Consider the following 12,798-nt stretch of genomic DNA (forward strand, 5'->3'; position numbering starts at 1 on the left):
GCAGTACAGGGCGGAGATGACGTTTATAAAGCATCACACCGGAAACAGCATCATTCATGTAAGGTTACGATACATAATTAAATAAACCGGGTAAATGCACTCAAAACAGACGGGGAGAAGCTAGATAAAGACAGGTCAATACCAAACCTCATTGATACATAGAAAACAAGGAAATATATTACAAACCTAATTGCAACACAGAGCAGTGGTGTTCGAGATACAACGTGGTGATCAATACACCAAGGTCAGGCAACACACCAAGATCAAACAATTCAAGCTATCAAATAAACGATAGTGTAAAAGTTAAAATTAAAGAAAAAAGCAAAATTAAAGAAAGCAACCCAATAACAGTTCCTCATTCATACCTCTAGGGTGTTCTGTCTGTAGGGTGTGTATCCAATAAGCCTCTCTTTGTAAAAGAGCACGATCCCTGTCACCCCCTCTCTTAAGAGGAACGACTACCTCTATACCTAGAAATCTAAGGGAACATATATCATGACCAGCAGCATTAAAGTGCCTCGCTACAGCGGATTTGATGTCCTTGTTTCTGATATTGCTTTTGTGTTCCGTTATCCGGGTCTTGAGTTCTCTGGTCGTTTTTCCTATATAACATAGGCCACAAGGGCACTTCAGTAGGTACACTACATATTTAGTTTTACAGGAAATTCTATTTTTAATCAAATATTTCTTCCACGAATGGGGATGACAGAAAGAATCGCCTTTGACCATGGCGTTACAATTGATGCAATTGGAACAGGGAAAATTACCATTTGGTACATTTGATAAGAAATGTGTCGGGCGTACAAAAGAATCGGCCCTCATCAATCCCTGGACCAGATCTGTAATAAACAGGTGCTGAAGAAAGCTGAGTCCATCCGATCAGATGATGCCCACCCTCTGAGGTTCGAATATGAGCTGCTTCCTTCCGGGCTCCGCCTTCGTGCCCCCATAGTTAAAAAGAACAGGTACAGAAATTCCTTTGTGCCTGTCTCTATCAGAGCGTTGAACGCTGCTGGGGTACAAATGTAATGTCTCCCCATCTGCCGTTGCTGTTATTTATTTATTTTATCCTTTTATTCTTTTATTCTTTTATCTTTATTTATTCTTAGGGGTACAATACAGTATATCTGTATTATATACTTTGTCTGCCCTTTGGTCTGGACTGAGGTTTTTTCTCTTTTTTTTTCTCTTGTGCTTTAATACAATGATACATTGTAGCTCTTTCTTGTGATATAAATGTGCTGCTGTGAGTGAACTGCACTTTGCTACTATGCACTTTATATCCCTACTGTGCACTTTAGATCGTTGCTACTGTTGTCATTTGCACTTTAACTATTGTGTCATTTGCACTTTAACTATTGTGTTGCACTTTAAACTGCTGCTCTAGACTGCTTTTACAATGTTCTTTTTGTCTTATTTGTTTTTATGTATGTACTTCGTACTACGCTTCCTGCAATCCAATTTGCCCTTTTGGGACACTTAATAAATCTTGAATCCTTGAATCCTTAATCCCAATCGGTCCCTGATATTATTTGCACGCTTCAAAGCAAACAAAGGAGGCTTACTAAAGATGTGTCCCACTTGTGGGTCGTTTCGAAGGATGTGCCAGTGTTTCAAAATACATTTTTTAATGTCCTGAGAAGCAGGTGAAAACGTGGTGGCACACACAATGTTAAAATCACGGTCTGTGGAGGTTTTAGAGAGCAACAAATCCTCTCTCTTTAACCCTCTAACCCTCTGGAGGCTGTTTTGTAGGTCCCTTTGGGCAAAGCCCTTTGCTCTGAACCTGTTACATAGATCCTGAGCCTGCTGTTCAAACATAGCATCTGTGTTACAAATCCTCCTGACTCTGATTAATTGACTATATGGCAAACCCTTCTTGAGAGTGGGGGGGTGATAGCTGGAAAAGTCCAAAAAACTATTTCTGTCAGTCTTTTTTCTATACACTCGTGTCATAAGGTGTTCAGATTTAGTGACCACCACATCCAGAAATGAGACTGACTCACGGCTATGTTCTAGTGAGAATTTGTGGGCATATGTAGCATAAAGTTTAATGTTGTTAACTGGCAATTACGTGACAATGCATCTCAGGCGATGTTGAGGAGTAACGCAAAATGAATGTAACGAGTAGTTTAAGTACTTGAGTAGTGTAACAAATTACTTGCTCCAGGGAGTAATTAAGTAAAGTAAGGCATTTACTTGTCTTTAAAGTAATGTCTAATGTGTAATATATAACCTTTTTGAGTAACAACCCCCAACACTGCAAGGTTGCTAATATCAGGTGGCAACATGAGTGAAAACATGCTAGCTTCAGTGCAGCGTTTCCGCCCGGTAGCAGTGCAAGAAAAGAGATTGTTAAAAGTTTGAAATTGTCTTATTCTGCCTCATCAACGATCCTGACAGCTGTGACAACTGCTGCAGAGAAAGCCACTGCTGCTTGGCTTCGTGTAACTTAGGAACTAACCAAAAAGGGCAAGCCATTTGTGGATGTGGAACTTGTAAAGGTGTGCACATTATGAAGGTGTGCACATTGTAAAGGTGTGCACATTGTGAAGGTGTGTGCACATTGTAAAGGCGTGCACATTGTAAAGGTGTGCACATTGTGAAGGTGTGCACATTGTAACGGCGTGCACATTGTGAAGGTGTGCACATTGTGAAGGTGTGCACATTGTAACGGCGTGCACATTGTAAAGGTGTGCACATTGTGAAGGTGTGCACATTGTGAAGGTGTGCACATTGTGAAGGTGTGCACATTGTAAAGGTGTGCACATTGTGAAGGTGTGCACATTGTGAAGGTGTGCACATTGTAACGGTGTGCACATTGTAAAGGCGTGTGCACATTGTAAAGGTGTGCACATTGTGAAGGTGTGCACATTGTAAAGGTGTGTGCACATTGTAAAGGTGTGCACATTGTAAAGGTGTGTGCACATTGTAAAGGTGTGCACATTGGGAATAGTCGAGGAGTTGTTTACAGCAGAAAAGAACAAAGATAACATTGTCAACCGTGTGAAACAACTTCAACTATCAGATCCAACTGCAGCACAGAGGCTGGGAAGTTTGTATGTTGACAGCTTTTCATCTTTTCTTTCTGATCTGGAATCTGCAGATTACATGTTGATTGCTGTCGATGGGTCAACAGATGCAACTGATACTGCACAATTGACTGCGTGTTTGTGAGATACTTCAACACAGACATTTTGAAAGAGGAGTTGCTGTGCCTTTTGCCACTCAATACCCACACAACAGGTGAGGCCACGTCTGCTGCAGTGAAAGGTTTCTTTGAGAAAAGTGTTCTGCAGCTGGGTAAAATCAACCTCCTTGTAACTGATGGTGGCCCGTCTATGATAGGATGAGAGAGGGGATTTACTGTACATCATGTCTCACAGCAGAACACCCGACAGTCAACTCGCTACTGTTATGCTACGTTCACACAGGGCACCTACGCCTTGCCTTGCCTCAACCCACGCCTACGCCTACAGACCTTGAGCTGGGCGTGAACCTATCACACACTTTTGCGATCACACTGCATGCCTATTCCACGTTCACCTGAGCCGAGTCACAAGCGCCTCTCCTCTCTCCCGAGTGTTTTTTTTGTCACGTGTGGTCCCGAATGATCATGGGTACGTAAAATAAATCGGATATATTTAATGTGCTATCGATGCTGGATATGTATAACCAGGTCTCCTTCTTGGGTGACTGCTGTCATAGAGAACTGGATGCTGTTGTACTAAGTGGATTAACTTTTGATTGTCCATCTTGCTTCTTCGGTCGCTATTCTCTCTCCTGAAGATTTGTTTACCGACGGGGAGAAAGCCCCACGTGATAGCCACCCGTCAATCTCTCTCTCTCTCTCGCTCTCTGCTCAACACTGTTGTAGTAACTCCATTTTATTTTGAAATTCAGTTGCCTTTGCCATTTCCCACGGATATTGTCGCGTTTTTCCTTCATGGCTTGACAGAAGAAGTCTGCCTTCACGCGCCTAGTCGGCTTGAAAATAGAACTCACGCCTAAACGATAAAATCGGCACAGGTCAGGCAAGGTGTGGGTACACGCAAGGTTCACGTTGAGGCGCAAACAGCCTCATTGACAAAAAATGACGCCTATTTAAAAGCGTGGTTAAAGGCAAGGCGTAGGCAAGGCTTGGGTGCCCTGTGTGAACGTAGCCTCAGGAATGATAGGGAGGGTTATAGTCCCTCTTCTCCTTTCTTCCTTGTTTCCTTTCCTAAACACTTTTGACTGCCCAGCAAACATTTTCACGTATAACGACCGTCTGCTAAACGTCAAACCACTACATCTAGTCAGGGTCTAATTATATATCTGGAATGGAAATCGTAGCAACGTAATTCATCTACTTCCCCACAACGTCGAAATATGCTGCTCCCACAACGGCTATATTCAGATATTCAAATGAATATGCACAGTATGCATGCAGCAGCATTGCATATAGCCTACTGTATGTCCAGATTCAACGATTTTTGCTACATCGAAAGAAACTAGAACGACCGCAACCCCGGACTTATGCCTCCGCCATTAGTTAATTCTTGAGTCCAAATCGCCATTTGAGGCAAATTGGAAGAAATTCCCTCAAGGCGCTCCTGAGATGTTACGTTACAGAGCTTGGAAATTGGGTGTGTGAGAGGTCACAGTGACCTTGAACTTTGACCACCAAAATGTAATCAGTTGAGTCCAAGTGGACGTTTGATGCAAATTCGAAGAAATTCCATCAAGACATTCCTGAGATATCGCGTTGACAAGCTTGAAAATGGCATTCAAGAGGTCACAGTGACCTTCACCTTTGATAACCAAAATGGAATCAGTTCATCCTTGCGTCCAAGTCGATGTTTGAGCAAAATCAGAAGAAATTCTATCAAGCCGTTCTTGAGATATTGCGTTAACCAACTTGGGAATGGCGTTCGTGAGGTCACAGTGACCTTGAAGTTTGACCACGAAAATCTAATCAGTTCATCCTCGAGTCCAAGTCGATGTTTGAGGCAAATTTGATGAAACTCCGTCAAGGCATTTCTGAGATGTTGCGCTAACAAGCTTGAAAATGACGATCAAGAGGTCACAGTGACCTTGGCCTTTGACCTTTGACCACCAAAATCTAATCAGTTCATCCTTGAGTCCAAGTCGATGTTTGAGGCAAATTTGATGAAATTCCGTCAAGGCATTCGTGAGATATCGCGTTAACAAGCTGGAAAATGGCGTTTGAGAGGTCACAGTGACCTTGACCTTTGACCACCAAAATCTAATGAGTTCATCCTCGAGTCCGAGTCAATGTTTGAGACAAGTTTGATTAAATTCCGTCAAGGCATTCCTGAGATATCGCGTTAACAAGCTTGAAAATGGCGTTTGAGAGGTCACAGTGACCTTAGCCTTTGACCTTTGACCACCAAAATCTAATCAGTTCATCCTTGAGTCCAAGTCGATGTTTGAGGCAAATCTGATGAAATTCCGTCAAGGCATTCGTGAGATATCGTGTTAACAAGCTGGAAAATGGTGTTTGAGAGGTCACAGTGACCTTGCCCTTTGACCTTTGACCACCAAAATCTAATCAGTTCATCCTTGAGTCCAAGTCGATGTTTGAGACAAGTTTGATTAAATTCTGTCAAGTCATTCCTGAGATATCATGTTAACAAGCTTGAAAATGGCGTTCCAGAGGTCACAGTGACTTGACCTTTGACCACCAAAATCTAATCAGATCATCCTTGAGTCTAAGTCGACGTTTGAGGCAAATTTGATGAAATTCCGTCAAGGCGTTCCTCAGATATCTCGTTAACGAACATCGTACGGACGGACATACGGACGGAGGACGGACACACGGACAACCCGGATCCATAATGCCTCCGGCCTGGCTATCGCCGGCTGAGGCATAAAAAAATATGACCTTGTCGGGGATTTGATCCCCTGGCGCTTGCTTCGGAGTCCTGTGTTTTAACCACTAGGCTATTGATTTTGTTAGTTTATCTCTGGGATCTTTGTCTTTTTGGAGTGTTTTCACTGTAATCATGAGCCCAAAATGTCAATTCAAATTTTTTTTTAACCTGCACCATGCTCTTTAAATCTGCACTGGAGCTAGCAGCTGAAAGTACAACAACTAGGGTACAACCTGGCTACAGTGACGTTCTGTTCTGTTTGTTTTTTTACGTTTTTGCTCATGGCCCCCTTCACACTCAGCAGACAGCTCTCTGTGCCTGTTGCAGCTGAAGTGCAGTTCTCCTATCTCGGTGCGCGATGTGTCCAGAGTGCTCTACCCAGTACACTGACTGTATAGCCACTTCTTAACACATTGAGTGCCACAGCGCTTCAGTAAAATTGTCTGGAGCCTGTGCCAGATTCACTTCCATTCAGTTGAAAACAGCTATAGAATTTTTTCTATTAGGGCTATATGGACAGGACTGGACTCTAATGAAACATTGGACACTCCTGCTTCTTTCAAAGAAGAAATTTTGTTTCTAGACAGTTCCATTATGAAATGACAGCCTCTGAAAGAAGAGCACTTTCAAGGGTTTTCTGCTGTCTTTTTTTACTTTTCAAGATAAAGTCACTTTTATGAATACTTTTTGCACTCTAATTTCAAGCACATTCACTGACTCTAGCTACTATTTTCTGATGTAGTGACATGGTGTAGTTCTGTGCAGCCTGCGTGCCCCACCCCCCTCTCCCCCCCTCCCCCGTCCTGATCTGCGGGCTCCTCCCCACACGCACACAGTCTGTTTTCGCAGGCTCCGTTTTTGCCCCGGGCGCATCCCAGCGCAACAAGGAAATGCCAAACGGGACTGAATGAAAAGGTTTGGCCGTTCGGCTTCGGGTGCTGCCTTTCTGGCAGGGAATCGTGTGGAGAAACTATATGCAGACAGATAGACAGAAGCAGAAGAGCTCAGTTGTGGGCGCGGATCCCAGCCAACTGTCAGCTGCAGACAGAGCAATCTATATGGCTCTGGCTGCAGCATGCATCGGTTTCCCCTTTGATCACGGCTTTCTCCTGCACAAAGTAAAGGATCTGAGGTGGGTGGCGCAGCTCCCGTGTAGAATTTTAAGGTGGCGCCGTGTGATCCCTTGAAGGGATTCATGCTCACTGGCTGGGTACGACCTTAAACAGCAGAATTATGGAATAATATGAATTATGATGGCACTCCTCGTTACTTTTTTTAGGACGTGCACAGACGTCCTTGGCACTCAATGTGTTAACATGCAGTGGAATCCATATTATAACCTGCACCTAGCCGGTTGGCCTGCATGTTAAACAACAATTAGCCGGCCTACGCGCACTCCCGCGACTCCGTATCTTATCTACCTCGACCACCGGTATAAGATCCGCTTCCACGCAATCGCAGCTCATGTTTAACAGTAGCAGGTCATTATCCGCATATCCGTAGTGGGCAGGTGTGGCTCTTTGACTCACTTCACGTTCGCTAGTTTATTAATTAATGAATCGTTCGGGTAAATGCTTATATCAACGAGCAAACTCACGGTTTCCTCAAGTGTTGCAAAAACGGCTTGAATTGTTAAGTGGGGGCTAGAATGACCGTGCTTTCCGAGGTGAGGGCTGGCTTGACTGCAGAGAGGCAGCGGGGAAGGAAAATGAAAAGTCGAGCAGAAACGCGCTCTCCTGAGAATACGAGGCAGCAGGATGACTGAAGCAAATGAAACAACTATCACAAAGAGCAGCCGAGATTCTGACACTTTTTGCGCAATGCGTGCCGCTCTATCTGCCTGTTTGTCTCTCTGCCAGTGCCCGCATGTCTGTTTAGTGTGCATGTGTGTGTGGCATGTCATTTTTAACGCTGTTCATAACGAGCAGAGCGTGTTTAGGCTATCGTACGGCTCCGTCCCCAAACTAATTTTCATCGTCCCTGACGACTGTGCGCCCACACTGCGGAGTGGATAGGAGCTGACAGACTCTGACTGATAGGCTATCAAACTTTTGTGGGGAGAAATACATTTAAAACTAGTCAGATATGACTTGAATGTCATAAAATAAATCACCCACAGTGATTGACAACAGTCCGACCACTATTTTGACTGCGCGGCTTTATGTAGCTTAACAAAGGCATTTTTGGCACATTGCCACCCCTCGTTGTCAATGGACTCCGTTAAAACATGTTTTTTGAAGTCTCCAGATTTGTCGCTAACATGATGCAGCCAATTGTATTGTGTGAGGCAGCCATAGAGGCAGGCAGTGTTGTGTGACTGTGCATCCACACTGTGGAGAGGATAGGAGCTGACTGACTGATAGGCTATCAAACTTTTGTGGGGAGAAACAAATTTAAAACTAGTCAGATATGACTTGATTTGTTTTTGTTTGGTTACAAATTTGCTAAAGCTGTTTCCTATCACATTTCTTGTTTTTGATAGATGCTTCCCCTTTTAGTCGTTGTTCCAATTGCTTTGACTTTTGTGAGGCTGAGTAAGCTATAATTAAATCCATGATATAGCTATAATTAAACCCCTGATATAGCTATCATTAAACCCCTGACATCATTAAAACCCTGACATAGCTATAATTAAACACCTGACATAGCTATAATTAAACCCCTGACATAGCTATAATTAAACCTCTGACATAGCTATAATTAAACACCTGACATAGCTATAATTAAACCCCTGACATAGCTATAATTAAACCCCTGACATAGCTATCATTAAACCTCTGACATAGGCTTTGGATGTTTCCCACAGTAGGGAGGGATTATCAGTAGATTTGAATTCACTTCTCAGGTAAGAAGTAAATTGTTCATCTTTCAAAAGACAAGTGCATCAAATCTCCAATGTCTATTCTTTACAGAATCTCCACCAATCGATAAGATCAGAAGCACAATTGCATGATCACTAACAACAATATTGCCTATTGCACATGACAGTACAAATTGCATTAACGATTTGGGTATGAAGAAGTAATCATTCTGAGTGTGGCATTTGCGAGGAGGAGAGTAAAATGTAAACTCTTTATTATTAGATTGATGGATGTTTCGCCATGTTTCAACCAGGTTAATTTCTTCACAAATGGCCGAGAGGATGTCTATCAACTGACGGATTGAGTAGACAGTTAAAGTCTCCTCCCACCAAGATGATAGTTCTGCAAATTCTGCAAAGGCTTTAGTTAAGAAGTCCGGGGAATAATTTTGTGGGCAATAAAGATTCATAATGGTAATTTCCTCACCATGTAAAACACCCTTAACTCATTGAGTGCCAAGGACGTCGATCGACGTCAAAGTAAATAGTGGCGTAGAGTGCCAACGACGTCGATCGACGTCAAATGCGTTTTTTGACGGTGGGACGTGGCCTCCTGCATCTCCTGTACAAATATTGTAGCTATTGAAGGTGTATAACCTATTTTACGGACTCATTAGGTGGCGACAGTGCTCTCCAGATTAGAGAAAGGTCAGGAAAACAGCAGGAAAAAGCCGTGATGAAAGAGAAACCGCTCATGCTGCAGCCAGAGCCATATAGATTGCTCTGGCTGCAGCTGACGTTGGCTGCGAACAGCAGTCAATCTGCTCCCACAACTGAGCCCCTCTGCCTCTGTCTGTCTGTCTGCATAGTTTCTCCACACGATTAGCCGCCAGAAAAGCAGCACCCGACACTGAAAAGCCAAACCATTCTCTGCAGTCCGGTGTGGCTTTTCCGTGTCGCGCTGGGAGCCGGCGCACAAAAACGGAGCACTCCGAAAATAGACGCTGGGTGCGTGAGGCTGTGTGTTAGTGTGGGGAGGAGTTTGCAGCTGAGGGGGGGAGAGGGGGGTGGGGCACGCAGGGCACCACACAACTACACCATGTCACTACATCAGAAAATATAAGCTAGAGTCAGTGAATGTGCTTGAAATGCTTAATTTCACAAAAGGCTGAATATCTCAGTTTATAATTTGAAACGCCTGAAAACGCTGAAAACAACCTATCTTCTCCGGCTCATAACTAAAGAACGGAAAATGGTATCAATAAACTTTTTTTTGCTAATGATACAATAGAGTCTCCTTGTTCTTTGTCCATGTTCGGTGTTTACATGGTAATATCACACAATATTCTGTGGGCCTCGAGATATCACTGAAAACGCTCTGAAACTCTGGCACTGGGAGCGTCCGTTCTCCAAAAGTGGCTGGCACTCAATGAGTTAATAATCACAAATCTTCCATATTTATCCTTGATACATGCAACCATCTTAACACATTCAGTGCCACAGCGCTTCAGTAAAATTGTCTGGAGCCTGTGCCAGATTCACTTCCATTCAGTTGAAAACAGCTATAGAATTTTTTCTATTATGGCTATATTAACGGGGCTGGACTTTAATGAAAGATTGAACACTCCTGCTTCTTCCAAAGAAGAAATTTTGTTTCTAGACAGTTCCATTATGAAATTACAGCCTCTCAAAAAAGTGCACTTTCATGGGTTTTCTGTCGTTTTTTTTTTCTTTCCAAGATATAGCCCCTTTTATGAATACCTTATGAAATCACTGACTCTGGCTGGTGTTTTCTGATGTGGTGGCGTGTGGTGTGGTTTCTGTGCAGCCTGTGTGTGTCACACACCCCTCCCCCCCCCCCCCCCCCCCCCTCTCCACCTCTGAGCTGCGGGCTCCTCCCACACGCACAGAGTTTTTGCCCCGGACAGATCCCAGCTTTGCTGCGCGCATCATTTCCTTGATGGGCATCAAGGAAATGATGCGCGCTGGCAAACGCGACTGAACGAAAAGGCTTGGCCCGTTCGGCTTCGGATGCTGCCTTTCTAGGAAATCGTGTGGAGATAGATAGAAGCATAAGAGCTCAGTTGTGAGCGCGGATGCAGCCGAGCCCACTCTCGCTGTAGACGGAGCAATATATAGGCTCTGGCAGAAAGCATGCATCGGTTTCCACGGCTTTCTCCGCTGTCTCCTGTACAAAGTAAAGGATCTGAGGTGGGTGGAGCAGCTCCTGTGACGATGTTTAAGGTGGCGCCGTGTGATCCCTTGAAGGGATTCATGCTCACTGGCTGGGTACGACCTTAAACAGCAGAATTATGGAATAATATGAATTATGATTTTAGGACGTCCACAGACGTCCTTGGCACTGAACGTTACTTTTTTTTAGGACGTGCACAGACGTCCTTGGCACTGAATGTGTTAAATGGAAGACTCCTACTTATCAATATTACTACCCCTCTGCTGCTAGTCGTAAAAGAAGAAAAGTAAACCTGGCCAACCCAACAACCAAGTTAAGTTTGAGATGTCCATTGTCGTCAAGGTGTGACTCGTAGTAAGGCCACATCCAGATGCTCCCCTTTCAATAAAGCATAGACCTCTTTCTCAGCTTCACATTATCTCGTACATTCCATGAACAGAGTTTTATCTTATTAGGTGGCATTGTCATAATGGTAGAGATATAATGAACTGATCCCCTAATCTAGAATATGAATCTATGCACCCCATTTTGCATTGTTTTGTTTAGCTAACATATCCAACTGTAATAACATAATGATATACGTCATGTGGCAGGCCAGTACTGAGCATGAAATACAAACAAAAACACAGAACCATAATAGTAAGGAATAAGAAATTGAATAAAATAAAATAGGGGGAGGGTCCTTCCCCAGGTTACAGGGGGATTGCTACTCTGTGAGACACCTGTAGTGGAGCTAACACGTGTCTCATATGTAGTGAAAATAAACTGAAAACGAGTGAAAAAACACACTCCAATTACCAGTGTACAAACAACCAAAGCAAATGGCATAGCCCAGCAAACCGGGACCCACAGAAACACCCGAAATAGAGACTGGTGTAGGTGTTGGTCAAAGTAACGTTAACAAAGTGCCCATCGTTAGACCATATAGGTCCAGGATATTGTGAAAAAGAATAGTCACCACCAGTCATGTTATGATTGTTAATTTTAAACCAACACGGTTTGACACGGCCTCCCTTGGTATCCACGCCGAGAAACTCTGGTAGCCAACGCTCAAAAAAGTCCAAAGCGTTCCTCCCTTCCATATCCTCGGCATGTTAAAGATGCTTATGTTCTTTCATCGTCCTCTGTTCTCAAGCTTGTCAACATGATCTGTGAGAGATTCTACTTTCCGCTCCAGGGCTAGCATCCTAGTAGCTTGGGGCTCATTAGCAGTTTCCAACTGTAGTGTCCTAGCTTCCACCTCATCCGGTCGGTCACTAGCTTTCTTCAGCTCGCTGGTGTGCGAGAGGACTGTTTTAGCCAGAAGGTCGAGTATGTCGTTGATAACTGTCATTATCTTACTGCTCATCAGGTCAAGTGCTTTAGCAAGCACAGGTTCCAGCTCCATTGCATCATCCTCATCTTCATGCTCGCCACCATGTTGGGACGCGGTGGTGCTCTCTTGCAGTCGTGTTTGGTATATGTTTTGGCTTTTATCGACAGCTTTGAAACTTTGGGTTGTTCTGTCCCCATTGTTCTGTCCAGAAGTGTTCAAAAGTAATACTACGGCTTGTACTTTAGAAAAGGTATCGTATTTTGAGCAAGAATGTTAAATATATGCTGGTTGTTTAGGGAGCTCCCGCAGAACCGATCGTCTCCTAAGCTGCCATCACGTGACCCCCCGTATTTCATGCTTTTTAATGTGTGGAAAAGCACAATGTTGCTGCTTTCACCTGAAGGTCATCTGTGTAGCTGACAATGCTATATCACTTATATTAATGGTATATTACCTTACATTAATGCCTGTCTCTCTTTAGCTAATTACAGCATTAGCCGGAGTGTGCATTTACATTTTTCTTCAAGGAGAGAACTGATTTGAGCTAGAGCACAATTAGTTTTTACTGTGCCCTTTTTCCTCATCCCTTTGTTTGACTGAGTAAACAGTCAAA

At 43.6% G+C, this 12,798-nt stretch overlaps 1 protein-coding gene across 1 annotated transcript in view; it reads right to left on the reverse strand.

The window, feature by feature from the left end:
• The window catches only part of LOC310780286 (NLR family CARD domain-containing protein 3-like), a gene marked incomplete at its 3' end in the record, with an annotated part of 74,799 nt that overhangs the window by 10,782 nt on the left and 51,219 nt on the right, over positions 1 to 12,798 (reverse strand). The gene's annotated exons all lie outside the window — the stretch shown is intronic.

Source organism: Poromitra crassiceps, assembly GCF_964638095.1.
Source record: "Poromitra crassiceps genome assembly, chromosome: 7".
Classification (NCBI taxonomy): Eukaryota; Metazoa; Chordata; class Actinopteri; order Beryciformes; family Melamphaidae; genus Poromitra; species Poromitra crassiceps.